Source organism: Athene noctua, chromosome 10 (genome assembly GCF_965140245.1).
Source record: "Athene noctua chromosome 10, bAthNoc1.hap1.1, whole genome shotgun sequence".
Lineage (NCBI taxonomy): Eukaryota > Metazoa > Chordata > Aves > Strigiformes > Strigidae > Athene > Athene noctua.
In genome coordinates this window covers 16,285,317-16,296,933 of record NC_134046.1, presented here as the reverse complement: position 1 = coordinate 16,296,933, position 11,617 = coordinate 16,285,317, and positions in this window count along the sequence as shown.

The window sequence follows — 11,617 nt, the reverse complement described above, 5'->3', positions numbered from 1 at the left end:
AAGCATATGTCTACAGTACTTTGTATCTTGAAATAAACTGAGAGAACTTTCACAGTTCTGTAGAATCATCTGACTTGATAAGTACCAAAGAAGATGGAGTTTTTCTTGTGCGCTAGCCAGATGGATTCCACAGTTTCCGTATTGCACAGTCTGATCTATAGTCTTGACAATAGTTAGTTTCTAACGTGTAGCTTCAGTTCTTAATATGTAATGACTTTCACTTCATTAGTGATTTTTAAGTGTGCAATCCATCAGCGGTTTATTTGACCCAGTAGCCATGTAGTTCTAGGAATTACTTTTCAATAGATTCTTTTAGTGTTTTACAGTTTTGGAGGGAGGGTAAGAGGCAGGAAAATTTCTTAATTCTTGGATGTTTCCAAAACTTTACAAAATAGGGATCAAGAATATATAATGCTTAAGAAAATTTCATTTTAATGAGTAGTCCACTTCTTTGTAAGAAAATTTGGCCTCTTCTGGGCAAAATCCTCCACAAAATACATTTTTGGGCAGATCCTTTGCATCTTCTTCAAATCTGAACAAAATTTTCTGTACTTAAAAAGATTAAACATAATGGATGTTCTTTGGAGATTCGTTTTCCAAGGTACTTGGGAAAATGTGCACTCGTTTATCAGAAATCCTACATGTCTATCTCTCCTGCACAACTTAATGAGAACTTCATATGTTTGGCCCCTTTCACTCTAGTGTCCACTGCATAACAGGCTGGGCAATCAACATTGGTGACTGCCAATTCATACTTTATGTTTTAAAACTGACTCAGGTACATAGCAAACTGGATGATTCAGACAATGAGTATTTTAATCTTTTTGAAGCACTATGATGTCTTTTAAGGAAACAAAGGCTTTCCCATGCAGCAATCAACTGAAAGGAGTTAGAAATGCCTCACAGTTCCCCAGAGAACTTGCTTTTTGTGTGAAAACTAACTGTACCCTGAATTTATTTTTATGGCATGTGCCTGTCATGGGTAATGTAGAGGGTAGGTGGGAAGTGAGAAGATACTTGTCTAAATAACAGACCGTATGAAATCCTCACCTGAGGCAAGAAGAGAAAGAAAGACTTATGTGAATACCATGGGCTTCATTTATGGATAAGAAGAGAGGAATGGTTTTATGATGTATTCCTCCAAGGTAAAGTGGTAGCAGCCGGCTTTGATTTCATGCCAAAGGAATATGGCACTTTAAAAAAATTTAGGGCGGTCAGAAGCATTATGCAGTGATCCTAAGACCTTTAGATGTTATTTTCTGTAGGTTCAGGTAAAAAATATCCAAATTTGTGTATATTTTTTATTTCATATATGATGAACTTACTAGTTTCTAAGAGAACACAGAACTATCTGAGGATACGAAACTTTAGGCCCCAGACTAGTGAAAAATTGTCTCCAGGATCAATTCTTCAAATCTTTAGATGGAAATCATACAAATTGGGGAAAAAAAAAACCAAAACAAAACCAAACCAGTATATTTCAAGGTTAAAAGAGATTATTGTAATGAGATGAGTATACAAAAGAATTCCTAAATTATGTTTCGTAGATGAAGCCTTCTAAATTATTATTCTTATTAGTGTTGCATTCATTATTTATAATACAGAATCTATGGAGTTCTGCCTGCTGTTAACCTAGACATTTGGAAGAACAGTTAACTTTATTTGCAGACAACTGCTGTTATTTAATAATTTTAAGGTCAGTGTAGCATGGCAAGGAATTTGTGGGCATCTCCTGGCTGATATCCTGATGCTAATTCATTACTGGTGCACTAGTTTCACTCACTGCACCAAATTTAAGAACCTCTATAATCAGCATCATAGGTCAAAGAGACTATTCTCATTGATTGATGTATTCATCATTAATATGTGGCCATTTTATAACATTTTTTCTCTTGGGGTAAAAATAAATTAAAAATATGACACTAAAGGTAAACATGTTTTATAAGTTAAGTGATAGATAGTGCTTTGGTTCTTGTTTCTATAAATTGCTTTTATTGGCTTCTTAGAAAGAATGACTTGAAGCAGCTGCATTTAAATTAAGGTGGAGTAGTTTAAGCAGAATAAAATGATCATAATCTTTCAAATTAACAACAAGTAAAATAAAATAACTGTACCATAAAAGTGAACAAGAGATAAAATCTATATTGTGTGCATTGCCCCTTCATTGGGAAGACCATCTCTTCTTAAGGAATTTGCTTAATTCACAGCTATCACTACCACTTTAAACTGCATTGTGACTTTTGTTCTAAATATATTGGAGTGTTTCGAGCTTAGTGGCCATGTCATGTAAAACCTACATTCAATGAATGGCATGAAAGAGCAGTATAAATATCAGTGTGTATATATATATAACTAACAGATAATTACCAGTAGCTGTCATCATGCATGCAAAATTATGGTGATTCTGGGTAGAGAAAATAACTACCTTTCTGCCTTTCTTTTTAATGCTAGTTCTCATGTGAAAACCAGAAGTTCTTTTCTGGGTCACTTTTGCATGTGCTGTTCCTTTCTGTGAAAAACATGGGAAGAAGAGTCTGAAAAACAGACTTTTCAGGCCCTCATGGACAATCCCCATTTGATCTTTTCCAGCAAGTTATTTTCCTTTGCAAGGCAAATTGATTATAGATCAGCTGGTTTTAGGCATAAGAAACAATGAAACCAATGCAGTGTCTGCAATAGGTTTTCATCGAATTAGCAAGAGTGGGGTAGCATGAAACAAATCAAGTATACCTTGTGACAGTTTGTTGCTTTTCCAATTAAGAAATAGACCTTTTCATGCAGTAGTAGAAACTTCTCCTGTAGCATGGCTTGTCTACCAGGTGTTTCCAGTGAGTAATGTCCAGATAATGGACTTGCATCTTGGGATTTCAGAATTTTGCAGAGCAACAAAATTTGATTGTCATGTTCTTGCTGCATCATTGCAAACTCAATGGCAGAAGCAATATCAAAACTGTCAGAAGACCCAAGCAAGCAAAACCCAGCAACAACTGTTAAAAGGCAAGGCATATATTCATGTAATACTGGACTTCAAGAGCACATCTACGAAAGGTCCTGATACGTGTGGGCTATATTGTAAAATAACAATTATGGAAAAAAAAATTATAGAATTTATAGTCAGTAAGTTAAGGTAAAAATGTCAGCCCTTAGTGTTATCTGAAGAGGCCCATTGTAATGACGCTCTTTCATGAAAGCATTTTGGATGTAATGTGAGGCACTTATAAATGTTAGATACACATTTCAAACATGAATATCCCGTTTCTTACCTTCACTGAAATGACCTTTCACACTACCCTCTTCTCATCAGTTTCTTTGCTAAAAAAATTTGCAGCTTGCACATCTCTGTTTATTTCAGTCTATGGTTAATGCATATTCATTCACTGATTTGGCAGGTGCAGATGCAGTTCATATCGTAATCTCAAGGATAGTGATCCAGTTATTCACTGAATCTGCAGATCATCTGTGGCATCATTTATCTAACTGTATCCTGGCAGATTCTCTACAACAGGTTTTCATTGCAGGGATTATCTCCAAATTACTGATTGATAATTTGTGTGTAGTACATGCTGTAACAGTTCCGTTATAGCATGCGCTGCAGAAGTAACTCCACTGTTTCATCCATTTTGGCACAGAAGAGCTGCAAGTGGCAGGTTTAGGAAAAACTGTATGTGGTTCTCACCATGCAATTAGGCTCTGGAACCCTTCTATCATGTTGTAGATTTCATATGAATTCAAAAAGTGGCTATGCAAATTTCTGAAAGAAAAATTCTTGAAGGATGGAGAGCATAAAGATATCACCTTAGTTTGGAGTAGCCTCCAAAAGATGTTTAGATTCACGAAGGTACACATCTACCCTCAGTTTGGAGGCTACTCTTGAATCTAAATCTCTGTGTTGCTGTCTCCTTGATTGCTGGACATACTGGGGTTCTACCAGCAAGCTTAAGATATCTGATTAGAATCTGATTAGAACTGATGTTCCCCCATTTTTAAGATGGTCAGCAGTGGCTGAGTTGCTAACCTGTTGTGGAATGGGAAGTAATGGGAATAATTTAGTTTTTCATGTGGAAAAGCCAAATAATTGTAGCACAGATGGAATTCAACTGTATCATTTCATCTCCTTTCCTTATAGGTGCTTGTACTTGTCTCAGCATATTGCCTGGTTTCATCAGTGTAACAAATCCAAAAAACTGTCAGGTTTCCATTATCACCATCTCTTTGGCACATGAGGTAGATTTTAAGTAGATGATTCATGAGAATGTGTTACTGGAAAGGACTGTGCTGAAATGTGTGTGACAGATGTCAAAGAAATATTCCTGATACATTTTAAGTGCTGCTTCCAATCGGGGCATCCTTGAAAGTGTAAATATCCTGTAGCAACAAGGAAAAAATTCCTCTGTACTCATAAAGAAGTGCTTTGTATATAGTTTTTTGGAGTTGGGCTGAACATTTATGATACTGACAATAGACATTTTTCTGATAATGGACATAGAATAACAATATCAGTGTCATCCTTCTGGATAGCATTCTGAAATACATTGCTGTCATTGTATGCTATTATACTTTGCAGCTTTTGTGTAAAGGTTATATCCTCTTCACTGCCTTTTCTTGTTACTTAACATCGTAAATGGGACCTTTATTTTTCAGCTTGCAAAAAAGTTTGTGTAAAATGAACAAAAATTCACAAATGCCTTGTAAATTACAGTTATAGCAGATACACAGGCGGAACTCCTATTATGTCAACCAAATTTCCTTGTATATATGTGTGTGAATGGGACCAGCTTGGAAAAGTTAATCAGATGGAAGTCACAGATACAAGACTCAATTAAATCATATGAATAATTGGTTACATGTCTTGTGGACTAAAGTATCCCTATGATGGAGGTTCTTACAAATTAAGACAAAACAAAAAACAAAGCCCAAACCCCCAAAATATTTTAGAAATTCCAGATGGGGTAGTTGAATATCAAGGAGTAAAACCAGTTCCTATAGATGAGAGTGAAGGGCATGTCAAGCCTGGGATGAGGACCCTTATGCTCTCAATGCTGTTCTGTAAGAACCATGAAAGAAAAAAGCTGAAATGAATGAATTTGACCAGAAAGAGAAACTGTGAATGGCTGAGAGACCACTGTGTGTTGGCAAGGATGTTGCCAGGAAATCTAGCAGTATCCAAGGATAGTGACAATAGAAGGGAGAGCTACTGAAACTCTGCCAAGACTTCGTGGTTTAGTAGGTGACTCCACGAACTGAGGGTGTTCAGTTTCTGTTTTCATTGGAAGAAATTCTTGCAAGATAACAGATCTGAAATGTCTTTATACTTAACAATGTTAAATAATTAATATGGCTATAAATGGCATTGAAATGAAACATTTTTTGTTTTCTGAGCCCAATAAAATTGATTTTTCACTGCAAAATACTGAGTGAGTGTAGTAGACCAAAATAGAATACAGTACTTATAACTGTAATGACAATGAAGAGCAAATATGAATAAAGATATGTGTTAAAGTGAAAGTAAATAAAATATCCAGATATTTTAAAAATGGGTAAATATACACTTAAAGCACACTTTAAATTTAAAAAAAATTTTTCCTGTTCATAATTTCATGTTAACAATTTGATAGTTTTAGTCCTTTCTACAAGATCATGTTTGATTTAGGACAATAAGCAAAAGAAAAGTCTCTGTAGATCAGGTGTGTAGGTCCCCTTTCTAAGGTAAGTGTCAAATCTTTAGTATTTTTCTCTTGTGGAGGCCAGAAAGATACTAGTGGTATTTTTCCAAACATTGGCATATAGATTTTCTGCTAGTGTAAAGCTTGCCAGCATAGATATGACAGAAGATTATTTGCATACGCTGCTCAGCCTTTTTGTTTCGAGTGTCTGTTTGGTTTGCAGTGGGGAAAAAATCAGTTTGTATGATTAGTCCATAAAAATTAAAACTCCATTTAACTCGGTATAGTGTGCTCATGAGCAGACTGTAAGTGGCAGAGTTGGAGATATGACTACACTCAAGGCTAGTTCTAGGCAGCAGCAGAGATATTAAGTAGACTAAGTACCTTTTTATCTTGGATCCAACTTGTATCTGCTGAAGGCAATGGCAAAGCTTCCAATCAAGTCTTACTTCTGGTTTTAACCAGAGAAATACACTTTAAAAAAAATGTTTAGAAAATGCAAGAAATTCTCTGTAGTTGAGATGACCTAGTTGCCAGCTTTGAGCACATTTTGTAGTTAGGTTACATGCATTGCTATAAAGGGTTTCCGTGGAAATGCTGACATCCTTAACTGTAGAAACAGAACGCACTGCTTATTGTAGTTTAATTAAAGCAAAAGATTTTGCTTACTGATCTTTGACATGGAACATACACTTGTGGCTGCAATAGCAACAATTTTCTTCTTGCAATAAACCACAAATACATTAAAAAGCGAAATGTTTTTGTTTGTCTGTAATTAGGAATCAACTTTTTTAAGAATTCAGGTAAACACCATTTCAGATTCGTCTCATGCATCGGAATGGTGCCAGGTGTTTATCAAAATAAAGCCCGATGCATTCAAATTTGGTGAAATATTCACTAGCAAGTTTACTGAGTCAAGGCATTAATTTTTAAATGTATGTTCCCCCACAGAGTCTTCTATGAGTTGAAGAAATGTGTTCTCCATAGTATGCCTCCAATGATAATTTCTATATTAAGTTTTCTTCAGGAACAGACTTTTTAAAAATAATTTTATCTGTAATTAAAAAGTATCTGGTCCATCTCTGTACATAACCTAAGACAAGTCTACTGGGTTCAAATGTGCATATGGAATTTGGAAAGGTGGCTTTGTAATCTAAACTTTGCCTCTTCTGAATAAAATTATAAATTACATAAAGATATATATGCTAGGAACTTCAGCGTATAATAAAGTCAGAATCAATTATTTCTGCCTAGAGAAGTGACCTTTTATATAGCAGCCACTGTTTTGTTTTATAAATGTTTGATGAAACATTTAGACTGAGCTGCTTGTTAACAAACTAGGTAAATGAGCATAAATATTCTGTGCTTGCCTTAGGCTTACCGAGCACTGTTGTCCATACCAGCTGCTGTACCTTTTAGGAGGCTGGGTGAGGCTGTGATGAGAGTTGTTGTTGTGAATTTTGTTTATGCACCTTGTTATTTGCAGGAAAATGAAATTTTAGAGAAGTCAGTATCATGATTTATGATACCATACATATATATGTGTGTGTTTTTGTGTGTGTCTGTGTATATGTATTTCTATTTGAAAGGCTTAATTCTTGCTTTGTGTGTGATTATATAATGATGAAGTTAAAAATCTGTTTCTGTGTTTTTATACTGTATAGGCCATGCTCCAAGCAATGGCCATAGAAATAATCTTTCCTCTTGGTTTCTGTCTGCAAGTTAAAATGAATTCCATGATGTGATACTGTCAGCTAGTTTTGCACTTTCATGTATTTGCTCAAAAAGAAGCGCACTTTTGATGTTGTTCTACTTATGTCTCATCAAAGGTTTTGTAGCAGCTGCATTTCATGGTTCTCTGCAAAACCACCTGGAAAACATCCATCGTCTGAAAGTGATATTCTTAAGAGTGCCTTGCAGACTCAGATTTGCAGGTTGCTGAATGCTGCTAAATTGAAAACGACCTTATTTGAAAGGAAATGGATGCCGTCAATCCTTTAAGAATATCAAAAGCTACAGTACAAACAGCTCACAAAATGTAATGAGTGTCTAGAGATCCAGCTGTAAAGCTGCAGTGCTAGTGTAATCTGTTGAATTTTAGTCACACAGAGTAAGATTTTGCATATATCTCTTACAATGATTTTATATTGAATGGCTACTTTAAAGTTTACTGAATATGTGATTACCTGCGCTTATTGAAAGAGACAAGACCTGTATTTAATGAAATTGTAGTTAAACACTCCTGTTACCTTCCGGTTTTTCCCCTATCAGGTTGTCAGAGAGAAAAACATATGCATTAAGATTTAGATCTGCTTTTTCAAAATGTACATACATTTAAAGGATCGTTGAAAAAGAATCATTGCTGCTGTTCAACAATGGTTAGAAGAGTATTTGAAATGCTAGTTTTTTAAAGAGCAAATAAATAATAAATTATGCATGTTCAAGATGAAGTTGTTCATGAAGTCCCACAAGGATCTGTCCGTACACCCGTGGTGTTCTATTTAATTCTATACATGCATAAATTATTAATAAAAAGGGTAAATAGCATGTATCATCAACAAATTTTGTTTCCTCAGTTATTTTAAACAGTGAAAACTTAATTTGACCGCAGAATTTTAGAAAGATCTTTTAGTACTGTACGATGCTGTAAAATAGTAACAAATTTTCCAAAAGTGCCAGGTAATATGAAGAGGAAAAGCAAATACTATTCTACACAGGCATCTCTAAATTTGCTATTGTTATTCAGAAAAAAAAAAAAAATCTCTGAATTATTCTGGATGGTTCTCCAAAAATATCAGTTGAAAGTTTACACCGGATTATTCCCAGTGGCTTTAGAAAATTCTCATTTTGATGAAATGTATATGCTTTCTTAAGAAATCCATTTGGGAAAAAAGACTTTATTAAAAGTGTTCTCATGTCCATCTTTTTCCTTTAAAGTAAATAAATCAAAGAGAGTGAAGATATTTGAATATCCAAAATTAACAGAAATTATCAAGTAAAATGAGAAGCTCTACTGTGGGTTTTTTTGTTGTTTTATATTAATCTGCTGTTCTTTTCTATCAGTCATTTCTAGTGGCACTTAATGCTGTGATTCATACCATTAATTTATTCAAAGAATTACATAGATAGTATGTAATAATTAACTACTACATCCTGGAGTAGTGGTTTCACTAACTGCTACATGAAAGGACAGATATCTCCACACTGATCTGACGTCTTTTACTGTTCAGGTGATATAAAGGAGCCAGATGCTGGCTGTAATTAATCAGTAGAGAATTGTTCTGTTGATGGAAAGCTCTCAGCTGGAATAAAGCACACAGAGCTGGCTTCTGCTCCAAACACTTCTGCCTCTCTGACATCAGAAGAGGGACAAAATTTTGATCCATTAATCCAGCTGATGTGTAATGTTTTATGAAAAACATGTGTTGCTAGGACATTAGGCTGGTGTTGGCTTGCCCACAGAATTGTGGAGCTGTAATTATTTCCTTGTTTTTCAACTGCTGCACTGGTCAGATGAAGAATGCAGGAGATAACATAATACAAGAAGAATTTAGACTCTACCATTTTTCCAAGTAATGATTGTCCAATTAAAAAAATAATTCTAAAAAGTATTAGGGACATGTGAAACTAAGTCTTCTGAACTATTTCTCGTGTTACATGTACAAAGTCTTGTGATGATCTCATTAGTCACAAGATATACGATAAAGGAGTACTTACATTAAACAAAATGTTTCTTTAAAAAAGGAAATGTATTGTTTTGATTTCTACACAGAAGAGCAGCTAGTAAGTTGCCCTTCTCTCTGGGTCACCCAAGTAAGTAGCATGCATATGTTTTCTGTTAAACTGTTTCCCGTTTCTGCATTACAGTACATTTTAAGGAAAGGAAGATAAAATCAGATCAGAAAATAGAATGAAAAATGAAATCTTTATTCAAAATATAAAACTAAAACATTTTGTGGAGATTGTTACGATTGTTAAAGAAGAAAACCTATGAGCTTTAATTCTTCTGTAGTTTTATATCATCTTCTGTTCCCTCCAAATCACAGAGAAAAGGAAATCCCAAGAAATTGCTATTGGGTAGATTAAAATGTGTCATTTATTCCAGTTATTGATTTTGAGGATTTTTTAAATGAGAACTTCTCACAATTGATAGTCAAGAGGCATCACTCCAATTGTTGGAAATTGCAGCATAGATAAGATACATTGACGATTTTCCTTAACAGCAGCTTGAGTTACCATAGTGTCATTTAATTCCTGTGTTACTTTGTTTTTTCCACTGGGTGTCTCCACACTACATAGGAAGGACGCAGTGTTGCTTTTCAAAGCAAATACGTGAAAGTAGAGGGAATGTGTGAATACTAAAAAGTATGTTTTGAAATACAGTTCAACAGCAAATTACAGAAAATGGACGTATCTAAACGAACCCTACTTCCAGGTCTGCAGTCTTGACTGGTAGCTGACTTCTTCATTTGCCAAAAAATTTAGAAATTCATGCTGATAGTTATTCTTTCTATGTTGATCTAACTTTGAGGAATTCCTGCCCCAGTGTACTATCACAGTGGAAATGGGTGTCCAATGCAAACAGAAATTCCAAAATCCTGCTGTCTTCCTTTTTAAAAAAATCCTCTCTATATTAGTTACAGAACTCTGATTCAGACCCTTCTTTTGAACTAGTCATTTGCTAGCACTTTCTAAATTTGTTTCACCTTTGGCTACAAACAGTCATTCCTATTTCACACTGTAATGACGATGACTGATGACTTTGAAAGTAACTAACCACCGTGTAGTCCCTGGAGCCCATTTCTCCTGGGTGTGGGTTCTCCAGCCACACTCTTAACTGCAGTCGTAATGGCCATATCCGCATTGCTCTTTAGTATTCTGCAGAGCACCATGACAGAGAGACTCTTCTGTGCTGATTTTTTCCTCTCAGCATCCACACCATCAGGGTTTACAGCATCCTTGTGCTGGCTACAGAGATGTACAAAAGCACCTACCAGGTTATACATTCTCTTCTTGTTTGGGATTACAAGAAGTTGGCATTGCCACTTTCTGGAGATGTTATGAAACCAAAGTGCATCTGCATGGTAGACAGGATACATGTTATAATCCAGTTCCAGTTTGGGGTGATCAATAATTCTGACAATCAGAAGAGGTATCATTTCATCATAGTTGCCAAACACTGCAATTCTTACAGACGTTTGAGCTAGCTTTGATTCCAGCATCAGCCATACCTTTTGGATTACTGTTGATATAATGCATTTCACAGTTAGTAAAATACTTCACACCTGGGATTCCCTCCAACCATGTGGCTAAAGGGGAAAGCTGTATCCTGAAAGGCCTCTTAATACAGTATCAGTCCTAAGTGCACTTTGAGAGCATCACCCATGTATGACTCCTGAGACAAAGAGCTTCTGCAAGACAGTATGGCTAAGAAGCTTATGACTAACATCTGCAAGGGAAGTAAAGCTTTCCATATCTTGATGTCTTCACATTAATACTGGATACTTTTCTGGGATTTCTTTTTAGCCTCAGCTATATGTGACTTAAACCTCATTAAAGAGTGAAGTGGATGAACATCTATGGCATATGACACAGTAAAAGACCATTTTTGTGGTACTCTAAGAATCCATATTCAGTCCTTGACAACATAGATTCCTGACAGTTTCTGTGCTTTCACTCCCTCTTGCTATAAATATACAATGGAAAAATTTAAGTGTTAAAATTTTCAAAGTGTTTCCTAGGCTGCTGCTGTGATGAACCGAATGTGCCAAAGTGGGTCATAGGTGAGCATGTAGAATGGGATCTGCTGTTCCATCATCTTATTATTTCATAGTAATTTTAACGGTAAATTGCTGTAATAGTGATATTGTACATCCTGGCAGGTCAAACACGTAAGACAAATATAAAGGAAAAAAGAAAACCAAACAGTAAAATCAATGATTAAAAAAATTATT